Source organism: Lissotriton helveticus, chromosome 10, assembly GCF_964261635.1.
Source record: "Lissotriton helveticus chromosome 10, aLisHel1.1, whole genome shotgun sequence".
Lineage (NCBI taxonomy): Eukaryota > Metazoa > Chordata > Amphibia > Caudata > Salamandridae > Lissotriton > Lissotriton helveticus.
In genome coordinates this window covers 65,741,151-65,754,900 of record NC_136071.1, presented here as the reverse complement: position 1 = coordinate 65,754,900, position 13,750 = coordinate 65,741,151, and positions in this window count along the sequence as shown.

Here is a 13,750-nt window from a genome sequence, read left to right as displayed (position 1 = left end):
TCTCTCTCTCTCTCTCTCTCTCTCTCTCTCTCTCTCTCTCTCTCTCTCGAGAGAGAGAGAGAGAGAGAGAGAGAGAGAGAGAGAGAGAGAGAGAGAGAGAGAGAGAGAGAGAGAGAGAGAGAGAGAGAGAGAGAGAGAGAGAGAGAGAGAGAGAGAGAGAGAGAGAAAGAGAGAAAGAGAGAGAAAGAGAGAGAGGAGTATTGGATCATTTGGCGCATACATGGGTTACCGACTCTGCAAGATATGAGTTAGAGTCTGTTATGAATGTCTTCCGCCACTGGGAAGCACCGAAGCAGAGATATGTTTTTGATAAAATGTGTGTTTTTCTTTGTGAAGAATTGGAGGATAATGATTTGGAACACAATCCACCTGAGTTGTGTCGTGTACGGTTCGAGTTCGCGAAAGGCACGATTGTGGGTTCCGATGTTGAGAGAGCAGTTGCGACATTGTTGTCATTTAGGAATGAGTCTCCTTCTCAGCCGTTGTTTGAGCCTGACGTTTCTGTTAGGAAAAAGGTGAGACAGTACCCAATGAGAGACGTTCCTCCGGTATGGAAGGAAGCAGTTCAGGCTGATGCAGGTCTTAATATCGTAGCTGCGCCGGCACATTTTCAACGTGTTTGGGTACATGTTCCATGGAAGCGAGCTGAAGTTTTGGCTCTTAAGCAGACTTTACCTGACCCCGTAAAAATTCAGCAGGATATTACAAGGAATTATCACAGACTGCAGACTCATGTGTTATGAATTTGGCGGATATAGACATGTTGTTTGGGAATGTAGTCCCGTAACCTTTATGGGGATTGATTCATCATACTGATCATGCACAGGAGTTAGGTGATACATGGGCTAATATTGGTGCTGCAGATGCACAACAAGTTAGTGATGCTAAACCTGAGCCTTTAGTAGCAGAACTCCCTGGGAAGATCGTTACTTACATGAAGACTTTAATGCCTGCGATGCGAGTAAATTGGGATAATTGTCTGCGTGTAAGCAGAAGAAAGAGGAAACCGTGTCTGATTTCTTCACCAGGTTTGAAGAGACATTTATTGACCATAGTGGTCAAGACATGAGTACCGAGGGTGGTCAACGGTTGTTTGTTGATAAATTTGTGCATAATTTACTTCCCGAATTGTGTAAAAAGTTGAAGGATCCGAGAGTTCTTGGGCCGTTTCCTCTTCAGCATAGATATTGGCTACGGCGCAGTATTACGAGAATAGAGATAAGGATGAGAAGGATAGAGCAGACAAGAAGACTAAAGAGTTGAAGACGAAGGTGCTTTTACAGCAAGCATATCCGCCCCGTAATAACCAGCGTGATTATCAGCAGCCTCAGCAGTTTCAGCAGAGAAACTCGCAAAGGTTCGAGTCTCCTCAACAGCATTTTCTAGTAGGCCCAAATCAGTGTTCAAATTGTAAGGAAGAGGGTCATTTCAAGTATAGTTGTCCTATTTTGTTACAGTGTATGAATGGTGTTTCTGGTGCAAGAGGTCAAGGTGTTCGGCAAGCTCCTAGAGGTAGGGGACGTGGAAATTTCCCCCAGAGCGCACGTTCCTTTCCCCCACAAAATGAAATTAATAGTTTTGATCAGCAGAATGGTGCATCTGGTAGGACGACTCAGTACTATGCTGACGACTACTATGTCGAGGGTGAGAATATGGACAGTAATGATTGCTAGGACAGCCATGGACAAAGAGAGGGAGTTGTTTCAGTTCCAGTAGATCAGAATGGACCTTACGTTGAGGTGATTACTTCAGGTGTGTCAGAGCCTTTTATGTTGGATACTGGTGCTACGAAGAGTTCTATTATGCACTCTAGACTCCCTATCGCACCTTTGTCTGGCTTAACGAATATTTCAGTGGGTTTTTCTGGCGCCCCTGTTAGAAACCCGATTTCTGACCCTTTGTCCCTTTCTGTTGGACCTCGTGAATTCAAAGCACCCCTTATTCTGAGGACAGGTTGTGGTGAGAACCTGTTGGGATTGGATCTGTTGAAAAGATTGTATGGGACGTTGTATTGTTCTCCTTCAGGAGTACAACTTACACTGGGTAAGAAAGTGGTCTCTCCAATGTATTTGTCGAGGGACCAACTCCCGACAGAATTGTCTTCTCTTCCTGATACTATTTGGGCGACTGGTCCTAATGATGTGGGTCTCCTGGAGATACCGCCATATGTTGTGACGTTAAAAGCGAATGTTAAAATGCCACGCATTCCCCAATATAGGATCTCTAGCGATGGTGAAAGAGCGTTACTAGCGATCATTTATGATCTGATTGAGAAAGATGTAATTGAAGAAACAAGAGGTAATGTTTGCAATAGCCCTGTTCTGCCTGTTCTGAAACGTACTGACTCTTCCCAGCCACCTGTTTACAGGTTTGTGATTGATCTTAGACAAGTGAATACGATAGTTGTGCCACAGTTTCCAGTTGTTCCTGATATCACTGCCTTATTGACTATGATTCCAGCTTAAGCGACTTGGTTCTCGGTGATTGACTTGAAGAATGCTTTCTTCAGCATCCCGATTGCCGAGGAGAGTAGAGATATTTTCGTTTGTTAGTCGCTGCCGATACTGAAGAGATTTGTAAGGAAGCTACTTTATCATTGTTGCGTCATTTGTCTGATTTCCATCACAAGGTGTCTCTTTCAAAGTTACAGTATTGTCAACAAGAAGTCACCTATTTAGGTAATCTCTTATCAAAGGAGGGAAGAAGATTGACCCCAGAACGACTTCAAGCGATTGCGAAAATGAGTGTGCCAATTACACAGAGAGAAGTGCGTGCTTTCTTGGGTATCACGTCATATTGCAGACAATGGATAGCAATTTTTTCTCTGCTGGCCAAACCGCTGGTGGCATTGACCTGTAAAGACACACCGAATCCCCTCCCGTGGTCCGAAGATTGTCAGAAAGGTTTTTCCGAATTGCGCGATGCGTTGTGTTCGGCTCCTGTGTTGGGTACCCCCGACTACAGTAAGCCTTTCACGTTGTATGTCCACGAGAAAGAGGGATGTGCGTTGTCAGTGGTGACACAGCCTTTTGGGGACAAGCAACGTCCATGTGCGTATTTCTCGTCGACTTTGGATCCGGTAGCTAGAGCGTTGCCGAGTTGTTTGAGAGCCACAGCGGCAGCAGCTGTTTCTATTCGACAGTCTGCTGGTTTGGTGATGAATAATACGTTGATCGTGATGGTCCCACATGCAGTGGATACTTTGCTAAACAGAACCAAGACACAGCACTTAACTAGTGCTCGATTGTCAGGTTACGAGTTGACACTCCTAGCCAGTCATGTACATATAAAGAGATGCAATACGTTGAATCCAGCCACGTTATTGCCGATTTCAGTAGAAACAGATGATGTTGAGCAACATGATTGCTTTCTCAGTACAGAGGAAGAAACGAAAGGGAGAGTAGATCTTAGGGACACTCCTCTTGCTGAATGTGATGGTACCTTATGGGTGGATGGTTCATGCTTCAAGCTTCCGAATGGTGATACGACTGCGGCATATGCAGTTACGACGCTGCATACGATTGTTGAAGCTGCACGTTTCCCACATAATTCAGCCCAAGCAGCAGAATTGATTGCACTTACAAGAGCGTGTGTGTTGTCGAAAGGAAAGAAAGTGACCATATATACCGACAGCCAGTATGCGTTTGGTGTGGCTCACAGTTTTGGACGTTTGTGGAAGGAACGTGGATTCCTCACGTCACACGGGACAAAGATACAGCATGGTCAGTTGGTGAATGAGCTCCTGGAGTCACTCACCTTGCCGTTGCAAGTTGCGATTGTGAAATGCAGTGCACACAAGAAGGTTACCGATGATGTTGGTCGTGGAAATGCGTTTGCAGATGAAGTTGCGAAAGATGTGGCACGGGATGTGATGAGTCGAATGTATGTTACAGGTCCGGCGAGATGGGTTCCGGATAGAGGAATGTATGAGGATACGATAGAGAATGTGAAGTCAATTCAAGCTGAAGCTACAGAGAAAGAGTTGAGTGTGTGGAGTGATAATGGGAGTGAATTTCTGGGTCAAGTGATGAAGAGAGTGTGTGATGGGTTAGGAATCCACCAAAAATTCCACGCTGCAAATCACCCCCAATCAGCTGGACTAGTAGAGTGCTATAATGGCACTCTCAAACTGAAACTCGCCAAGATACAGGCGAGCTCTGGCCTTAAATGGCCTGACGCCCTGCCACTAGCACTTTTGTCTACAATAATGACTGTTCATTCACGAGTGGGACTTAGTCCTTATGAAATTGTGTTCGGTCGCCCGGCTAACATATGGGGAGTGCCAAGGCCGACGAAATTCAGCGAGATTGAACATCCTGTATTGCTCGATTACCTGTATGATTTGACGGCTAAATTGCGTGTTTTACACCAACAGGTTCATGATACTTTGCCTCAGGCTTCTGAAGATCCAGGACACGTGATCGATCCTGGCTCTTGGGTCCTAATTAAGAATTTCCAACGGACAAAGAATGATCAGCCCTGTTGGATCGGCCCCTATTTAGTCCTGTTATCAATGAGATCCGCAGTACGAGTGCAAGGAAAGAAGAACTGGATCCACGGCGTACACTGTAAGAGGGTCCCTTTGCCTCTGCCGTACGACCGGTGGGTCCAGGAGGGTATTGCTGACTCTGAGACTGAGACTGTGCCTCATTTTCTGCCTTTTAGCGATGCACGTTTAATGGGGACAAGTTCTGAGCGTGAAAGCGACGATCTTCTGCAAGAAGCTGTGCCACCATCAGTTCGATTGGACACTACCGAACCTGAACTCTTGTTCTGTGATCAGACACTGCCAGGGAAGGGCCGTTATAATTTACGACCGAGAGTCTTGGGACTAATAAAATGATTTCCTTTGCTATTTTTGAAAGTGCAGCTCTCTCATCTGAGAAACTATTTTGATTTTTGTTTTTCGAACCACCATCCGGGTTCAGCTGTAGGGTCGCAGCGTCAAGTCTTTGGAGTGCAAGCCGAAGACACAAGGTCAACGGTTCTGGTTGGTCCTTGGGCGTTTCCCTTGGACTGACAGGCGCATTCCTTAGCACGGAACACCCTACCTCCGCGAGCAGCAAGGTTAGAGGATGGAGTTTTCCGAGATGGAGAGACCTGCCAAAGAGATGAATTTCAGAGCCAAAATGTGTACAATGATGATTAGAAAACGTTTCCTGATATTATGCCTTTTTATGTTGTTTAGCGTAATGATGTTTTTAATAGGATATGTTTTATTCTCTTTTCGAGTGACGTTTTTACCCACTGCACAGCCTATGCCTTCTTCTACTGTTTCCTCACATTCTTTTCACCCTCTGCCTGAACATGAATCCGTTAGAAGATTAGAGTTCGTCAATAAATCCTGCGTTCAGCTTCTGCACCAACACCAATTAGTAGTGAACACAACTAACTGTTGGGTGTGTGGTCTTATGCCTCATACTACTGATAAAGGTATTCCTTATCTAGTCCTGTCATTCAGCCACAATGGTTCTGTGTGGGCATACAGAACGATGTTTATCTATGCTCGTGAAGTCCATCCCCTACGTTCTGTAAAAGATAATCCAAAGAGTAGTGCTCTAGTTAAGGGTATAGTAGATATGATTAGAGGAACTACTTCCTATGAGACTATCCCGAGAGATGAGACACTGGCGTATATTGGATGGAACGTAACCAGATATGGAGTTAGTCTGAGTGAGAACCAGCGAGCAAAAGATACTCCCCGATTTGGGTTGTACCCCATCATGGCCACTACTGTCTGCAGGGTAATGGCAAGAATCCGAGAGCTCAGCTAGGGAAGAGTATCTGCAATGAGACATATGTCTTTGCGTTCCAGACTTCCCCTTTGTTCTTAGCAGCTAAGGGTACCTATTTCATCGGCTCCGATAGAGCATACACGTGGTTGCCCCCTGATTTCTCAGGCACATGTTTTGTATCGTTCCTGTTGCCTCCCACCAATACAGCTACGGCAGATTACCACAAGACAAGAGTTGTTAGAGGTGCCTTCAGTAAGGAAGATACTGCAGGACAAGAATTAGGAGATTTTCTGAAGGGTTTTCTGCTGTTTTGGGGACCTATGGTTAACAGCAGGAACATACGGCAATTGACGAGAGTGGTGGAGTCCACCGTAGTTGAAACTGCCGGTGCCCTCAGTAACTTGACTGCTGTGCTCCAGTCGGATCGTCTTATGACTCTTCAGAACAGGGTTGCGTTAGATGTCATACTTGCAGATCGAGGTGGGGTATGTAAAGTGATCCAATCAAGTTGCTGTGTTTTTATTCCAGACAATGCTCCGACAGTGTACCAGGCCATTTCATAACTGCATAAGATCTCCGAATCTATACACGTGGATAAGGGAGATTGGTCGTTGATGGGATGGTTTTGGGAGCTGTTATCCGCCTGGGGATGGAAGATTCTAATGGTCATTGGGATGATCTTAGCCATTCTTTTCCTGTTCTGTCTTTGTGTACAGTGTGCTCCTACTATATGTGGCCTCTGTGCTACATCATGTATAAGGAAACCTGTATCGAGAGATGAGCTAAGTAATAGGATGATGCTACAGCAACATCTCAATGATGTTATGAATATAGACCTGGACTCAGATTAGCGTGAGTATAGGTTATTGCCTATGTAAGGGCAAAAGGAGGGTCTGAGGTTCCGTGGATTCTGGACCCGTGCCATAAACATCGTCGTATCATAACGACTTTGGTATCAGCAGACCGAGAATCACGAGTATACTATATACGAGTATTTCCGTCATGTTCGAGTGACGAGATCACCATGAAATCAGAGATTCCGTTCTGAACCCTCGGATCCATTTTTTGTACGGCAGCCATTTTGTGGTTGCCCTCACATAGGCCGGTGTGGGACACGTACACCTTTAGCTGACTTCTGTGTGACCTGGGCAAGTTGACTCCATTGCCCGGAGCCAAACCTGTTCGGCCAGTTCCTTTCCCAGTGGCCGATCAAGATTAGGGATCAAGGCACAGCATGCTATAAACCCTTTATTGCACACAACTATGTCTAATCTTACTCACACCTGTCTCTGTTCCTTTCTCTATGACCTGCTTTACGATGAGGAGGTGCCCGTTTTATTAGGGGCCCGTCCGATTATCTGATGAGAAGTGTTGGGCTTTGCCCGGGTAATTGATGGTGGGCTGGACAATAAAATGTGGGTTTGTCATGCAATGCTTTTTGTCGTGTACACACGGGATTGGTCAACTGTAAATAAGGAATGTTTGCCTGAAGCATAATATTTTGTATAAAAGGGATGGCTGGCTTTGTAAGATTGAGCAGTCTCCTACGAATATACATCATTGTACTTCGTGGACCTCTGTTACTGGTTGCAGCCAATAAATCTGTTCTTTGACGTCACCACGAAGATTCCGCGTTTCTGTAGATTCTGAGACAGGTGAATCCGGAGACTTCGGGTGTGTCCCCTGGCACCGCTGGGTTCTAAATAACCCGGTGCTTCAGTTTGTTTTCACCTTCTATTGTTGGGAGTCCTCAAAAAATCAACAGGGTGGAGAAAGGGAAAATGACATCCAAATGAAATAATAACATGACAGCAAGATCTTTGGGACACACAAATAGAGTTATGTGCTTTCTTTAAAAAACGTATTTACAATTGGTGGATTGTGCCAGAGTTACTCATTCATGCATTCTTATGTTAATCACATTTTCTTTGCATACAGCTGCTATGAGGTTGACTACAGGCATGCGTTTAGCCCAAATTGTGTAGGTATTCTTTATGTGAGATCATTACAGTCAACTTTGGATAGGTTGAAATAAATAAGTAAATCAACACACAAACATTTCTTTCATCAGTGTCTGATCTCTGAATTTGGATCGAGTGATATCAGATCGCAGAACTATTGGTATAGTTGTGTGAACAAAACAGTACTTTGTCCTTTCAGAATATGCCTTGAGCACTCACCCCACATTTCTTAGGTCTAAGGCTGATGGGAATACATCTAGAGGGAGTCGCTCACTTACGACCTGTGCATAGAGAAGGACAAACGGGGCAGGGTGTAGCGAAAACAAATTCTTTACCAGTGAGCCTTGCATGCATGTTAAGTGTCTAGTACTCACAGAAAGGTGGCGTGATGATTAGCCCTTCACCTACCCCGCCTCTGTCTTCCGTACTGAGATGTGCCGGAGGTGGGCTAATTATACGGATTTCCTGTCTGAAGTTCTTTTGGGAAAGACTGAAGCATCAACTCGGTCGGCCATATTGGATAGGTCACGAGATCTTGATTATACCTAAGACAGTGCCAGGTTACTACGGAGTGGTGGTGCCTAATCTGGTGAGGTAGCTCGTTGCTCGGTGTAAGTAGCGGGCCCCATTTCTGTGTCTTTTGGTATTATGGTTGGGTATTGTGCCTCCCCCTTTAAAATTATGGCAATTCTCAATGCTGGTGTGTGGGCATACAAGTACAGTGTGTTTGAATTGGTATTTGTATTACTATAAGTTTGTAGTGACGGTCTAGTCTTCCGAGGCGAAGACAGGAACCGGAAGGGGATTTACCGGATCCGGAAGGCGGCCATTTTGTTAGGCGACGAGCCGGATCGAGGGAAAGCGCGCTGCTCCGGCGCTCCTGTTAATAAACCTTCTTGAAGGCACTTGTGGCTCCGTGTCCTTATTTAGATAACGAAGGACCCTCCTACAATGGTGACGAGGCGGGACACGGCGTGGTGAAAAAAAAACCTGAAAAAAACAAAACGAAGCAAAAGGAGGAAATACGCGGAAGAGAGCCCAAAAATTACACAAATAAATCATCGAAGGGGGTACAAGCCACAACAGTGACACTAGGAACAACTTTGGAGCACGGCAGAGGGCAGAAAATGACGCGTGGGTCCGGCAAGCTGCAGAGCCTACACACCCTCACACCAGCCGGGTAGGCACTGTGTGGAACTACCAGAAGAAACAGTGGTGGCCACGCCGGAAAAGAGGGCAGCACCAAGAAACAAAAGCACATGACAAGCGCGAAAAGCACCCGGAGGGCCAGTGACGAAGCCCAACCCAGAAAGCAAGGGGGGAAGGAGGTGCATACACGCAAGTACACCTACCACCGACACACCGTCGCAAAAAACTGGCGGATTGGCTAGCACAGGGTGAGGAGCCGAGCAGAGGGGACGGGGCTGGTCAGCAAGCAACCCTGGATGCCAGGGGTGCAGCAGGAGGCGCAAATAGCGGACAAGTCCAAGGGGACGACACAGTTGCAAGGCAAGCACCAGGCAGCCCGCCCAACCGCACCGTTCCCGCCAGGAGGCCCCGAGGGGGAACGAGAAAATGGCGACACCGTCCACTTCCCTCACAAACATGATGCCCTTCCCCCCAAAGAGGGGAGAACCCACGATGCCATGGGAGGACTGGAAGAGATACTTCCTGAATTACTTGGAAGCTTTGGAAGAAGAGAGCGACGCGGAATACACCAGCCAGAGGAGGAGGAAAATTCTCCTGCACAATCTGGGACCAGAGGGCTTAAGGGTGTTTGACAATTTGGTAAAAGCCACGAGAGATCCGACAGACACGGATGTGTTCCAGCATGCGATTGAGGACTTGGACACGCACTACAGGCCAGTGGTATGTGTGGCCATAGATCGGAGCAATTTCTTCCAGAGAAAGCAGGAAAACGGAGAGACCATAGATGAATACGTCGTGGCGCTACAAAAACTAGCCCTAACCTGCAAATTTGGAAACCTGCATGACGAACTGGTAAGGGATTAAATTATCATGCATACGTCCAACACGACAGTACAAGAGAAGCTGTGGGTGAATGGCGATGCACCTCTCAAGGAAGTTTGGGCCTTGGTCAAGAAAGCTGAGCTATCTAAAAGATGTGCGCAAGTAGCCAGAAAAGAAGGTGGGAGCACACAAACAGTGTGCAGAGTGATGGTGCACAACAAGGGAGACAAAACCAAGCAACACGACCACCTAGATACCAATACACCAAGCGAGGGCAGCAGAACGCGAGTGCTTCGCAGAAGGCGAGTGTAGAGAGACGGACAAGTTGCTACAGGTGTGGAAGCGCATCACACCTAGGAAATGACAAAGTGTGTCCAGCATTTAGAGCGAGATGTGCGTTCTGTAACGTGTTTGGACATTATGAAAAAGTGTGCAGGCGGAAGCCCAGAGGGGCGGCAGTCAAATATATAGACCAGGGCACCCCAGAGGAGGAAGAGACACAATCTGAAGAAGAGTACTTGGAAGAAGTCTTATACATAGACGACCAGGTCCTGGACGTGGACTGCAAGGGGTCCAGCAAACCAATACTCAACATGAGCATAGGAGGCGTGAAGGTCGACATTGTAGCCGACTCCGGATCTCCCATCACGAAAGTACAGAGAAAGGTGTGGGAAGAGAAGTTCTTGAGAGAAGTAAAGGAAGAACTAAGCCCAATGGATCTGAGACCAGTCACCTACACGGGACAAAGAATACCCATGTTGGGGTACTGCCCGTTACCATTCGAATTTAGAGGACGGCGAGCAAATTGTAAGCTGTATGTGGCGGAAAAAGGACCCTCAGTGCTGGGGTGGAAAGATCAAGGTGCACTAGGAATCCAACTGAATCCTGGAGGAATAGAGAAAGTGTTGTTGATGGACACGGAGGAAGGACAAGAAGGAGAAGCGTGGAAAAGAGAATACCCCCAAGTGTTCTGCGGGAGGATTGGAGAGTTGGCCAAATTCAAGCACATGATACGACTGAAGGAAGGAGCCACGCCTGTGTGCCGCAAGGTCCGTAACATTCCCTTTCGCTGCAGAGACGCCATGCAAGAGGAGTTGGACAGATTGGAGAAAGGAGGAGTAATTGAAGCAATTGAAAGTGCAGAGTGGTTGTCGCCCTTAGTGGTAGCGCAAAAGCCCAACGACAAGGTGAGGCTATGCGTACACCTCAGGGAGCTAAACAAAAACATTCTCGTTGAAAAATTCCCCCTCCCACGTATCAACAAAATGCTTGCGAGGACAAAAGGAATAAAGTGGTTTTCAACGGTAGACCTGTCTTCGGCATACCATCAGGTGACACTCCACCCCAAATGCAACCACCTCACGTCCTTCATAACACCCTTTGGGTGTTATAAATTCTTGAGAATGCCGTTCGGACTAGCATCAGCAGCGGCGGTGTTTCAAAAACTAATACACCAACTTTTTAAAAATGTGGAGGGAGTTCAATACTTCCAAGATGACATTCTTATAATGGGAAGGTCGAATCCTGAGCACAATGGGAAAGTGCACGCAGTTCTAAAAGTGTTACAAAACAATGGCCTCACCGCCGAGTGGGCGAAATGTAAATTTGGGAGGCCATCAGTGACATACCTGGGGCATGAAATAAGCAATAAGGGAATTGAACCTAAGAGAGAAAACATGGAGGCGATAAGGAAGGCGCCGGCCCCTGAGAAGAAGGAAGACGTCAGGTCGTTCCTCGGCATGGCGGAATTCTATACTAAATTCATCCCGAATTTCGCCACCAAAACACACCACATGCGTCAACTATTAAAAGAGAGAAACGGATTCAAGTGGAGCAGAGAGGAACAAGGAGAATTTGAGGCCTTGAGTAAGGAAATGAGTGAGGCCATACCACTCAAAGGTCTTGACCAAGCAGCTAAATCCATACTCACCAAGGATGCCATCGACCGTGGCCTAGGAGCGGTATTGATGCAAAGGGCAGACAGTGGGGAAGTATCCACAATCTGTTTCGCATCCAGAACCTTGGCACTGAATGAGGAAAAGTTCAGTGTTATCGAGAAAGAAATGCTGGCAGTGGTATGGGCGATGGAACGTTTCCGACAGTTCCTATGGGGAGCCATGTTCTTGGTTCGCACATACCACAAACCTTTGATAAAAGTACTGACATCAAGTGGTCATGCGCATGCCACCCCAAGGATAGCCAAAATGGCACTGAGACTCCTGGATTATGTGTACGAGGTGGAGTACATACCTGGACCCAGGAACAAAGTTGCATACTTTTTGAGCAGAGCGGCAGCCAAGGAGAAAACAGAAGAACAAGAAACCCCAGGATGGGAGGGGTACATGTTAGCGACCATGCAAGATGTGGAGCAGGTGATAAGTGAACGGGAGTGGGCCGAGGCATACCAACAAGATGAAGACCTGGAAGCCATAAAAGGATACATGACACATGGGTGGCCAGAGAAAAGGCACCTAGATGAGAAATTAAAGAAATACTGGGAGGTAAGGGAAGAACTTTCCCTAGGAGAGAACCCCATATTCCTAATGAGAGGAGACAAAGTCGTTCCTCCCCAAGGTCTGGCAGGACACCTGTTGGCGATTTTACATGAGGGACACCAAGGGATAACAAGAACAAAGGGCTTGGCAAGACAAGCGTATTGGTGGCCTGCAATTGATGCCCAGGTGGAGAGGTACGTGAGGGAGTGCGACTCGTGTGCTAAAGCAGACAAAACACAGATCCTTGTGAGACCACAACTGGGCCAGTTTCAGGTGCCCAGCAGCCCTTGGGAAATGGTGTCCATAGACATAATAGGTCCCATATTGAACAGCGAGGGGGTGCAGAAATATGCCATAGGGTTGGTGGACAGGTACTCTAAGTGGCCCGAGGTGGAAGTGAGAGAATCTGTAGACACGGAAGCGGTCCTGGTGTTCCTTAATGCGATCTTTGTGAAGGAAGGAATCCCCAAGATCATCACGTGTGACAATGGGTCACAGTTTATCTCAGCCAAATGGGAAGCGTTCATGTCTAGGAATGGGATTGAAGTTAAACACACTCCCATATACCATCCAGCAGGAAATGGACTGGCCAAACGGTTCAACCGTGTCATAATGGGGACAATCCAAGCAACCATAAGTGATGGGCAGGATTGGGAGAAGGAACTACCCAAGATGCTGTGGGCATACCGCATCATGCCTGGTAGTACAGGCAACAGCCCGTTCAAAATTTTGAGGGGAAGAGAGCCGTTTACAAAGGACAAAATAGCGTGGAAACAGATGGTAGTGCAAAGCAAATAGTCTCCTGCGATTGTAAAAAGGAACCTAGAGAGAGCACAGGAGACATACACTGAGCATTACAATAAGCGGCAGAATGTGCATGCAGTGTCTCTAGAGAAAGGAGACTGGGTGAGAGTGAAAGTAGCCTCAATGAAAAGGAAGGGAGAAAGCAAATTTACACCACCCCTTCAAGTCCTGGAGCCGTATGCCAGATCGGCGTTGTTAAGCGATGGGAAAGTATGGTCTCAAGACAGGATGGCGAAGTGCAACAAAATCCTGAGATGGGAAACAGAAGGTGAGACAGGACTGGAAGTGGAAGCACCGAGAAGTGAGGTCAGTGGAAGGATACAAGAGCATGTTGGAAGAAAGGAAGAGCAAGTAGAGGATACAAGGAACAAGGATGGTGGAGTCAGCGAGGAAGGAGCAACGGGAAGTGATACTACAGTGAAGGGACAAGAGGAAGGAAAGAACAAGGATAGACAGGATGGTACAGTAAGTGAGATGAGCGGCAGGCCAGAGCAACACACCTCCCCGAGGACCTCGAGAGGTGGAAAGGAAGCAGAGGGAGTGAGAACACGAGCAGGACGTGTCGTGAGGATACCCAAGAAGTTCGAGAACTTTACCATGAACATCCAGTAAGACTATTTTGTACCTGTTATCATAATTTGTGTGATGTTTAAAAGGGGGGAGATATGTAGTGACGGTCTAGTCTTCCGAGGCGAAGACAGGAACCGGAAGGGGATTTACCGGATCCGGAAGGCGACCATTTTGTTAGGCGCCAAGCCGGATCGAGGGAAAGCGCGCTGCTCCG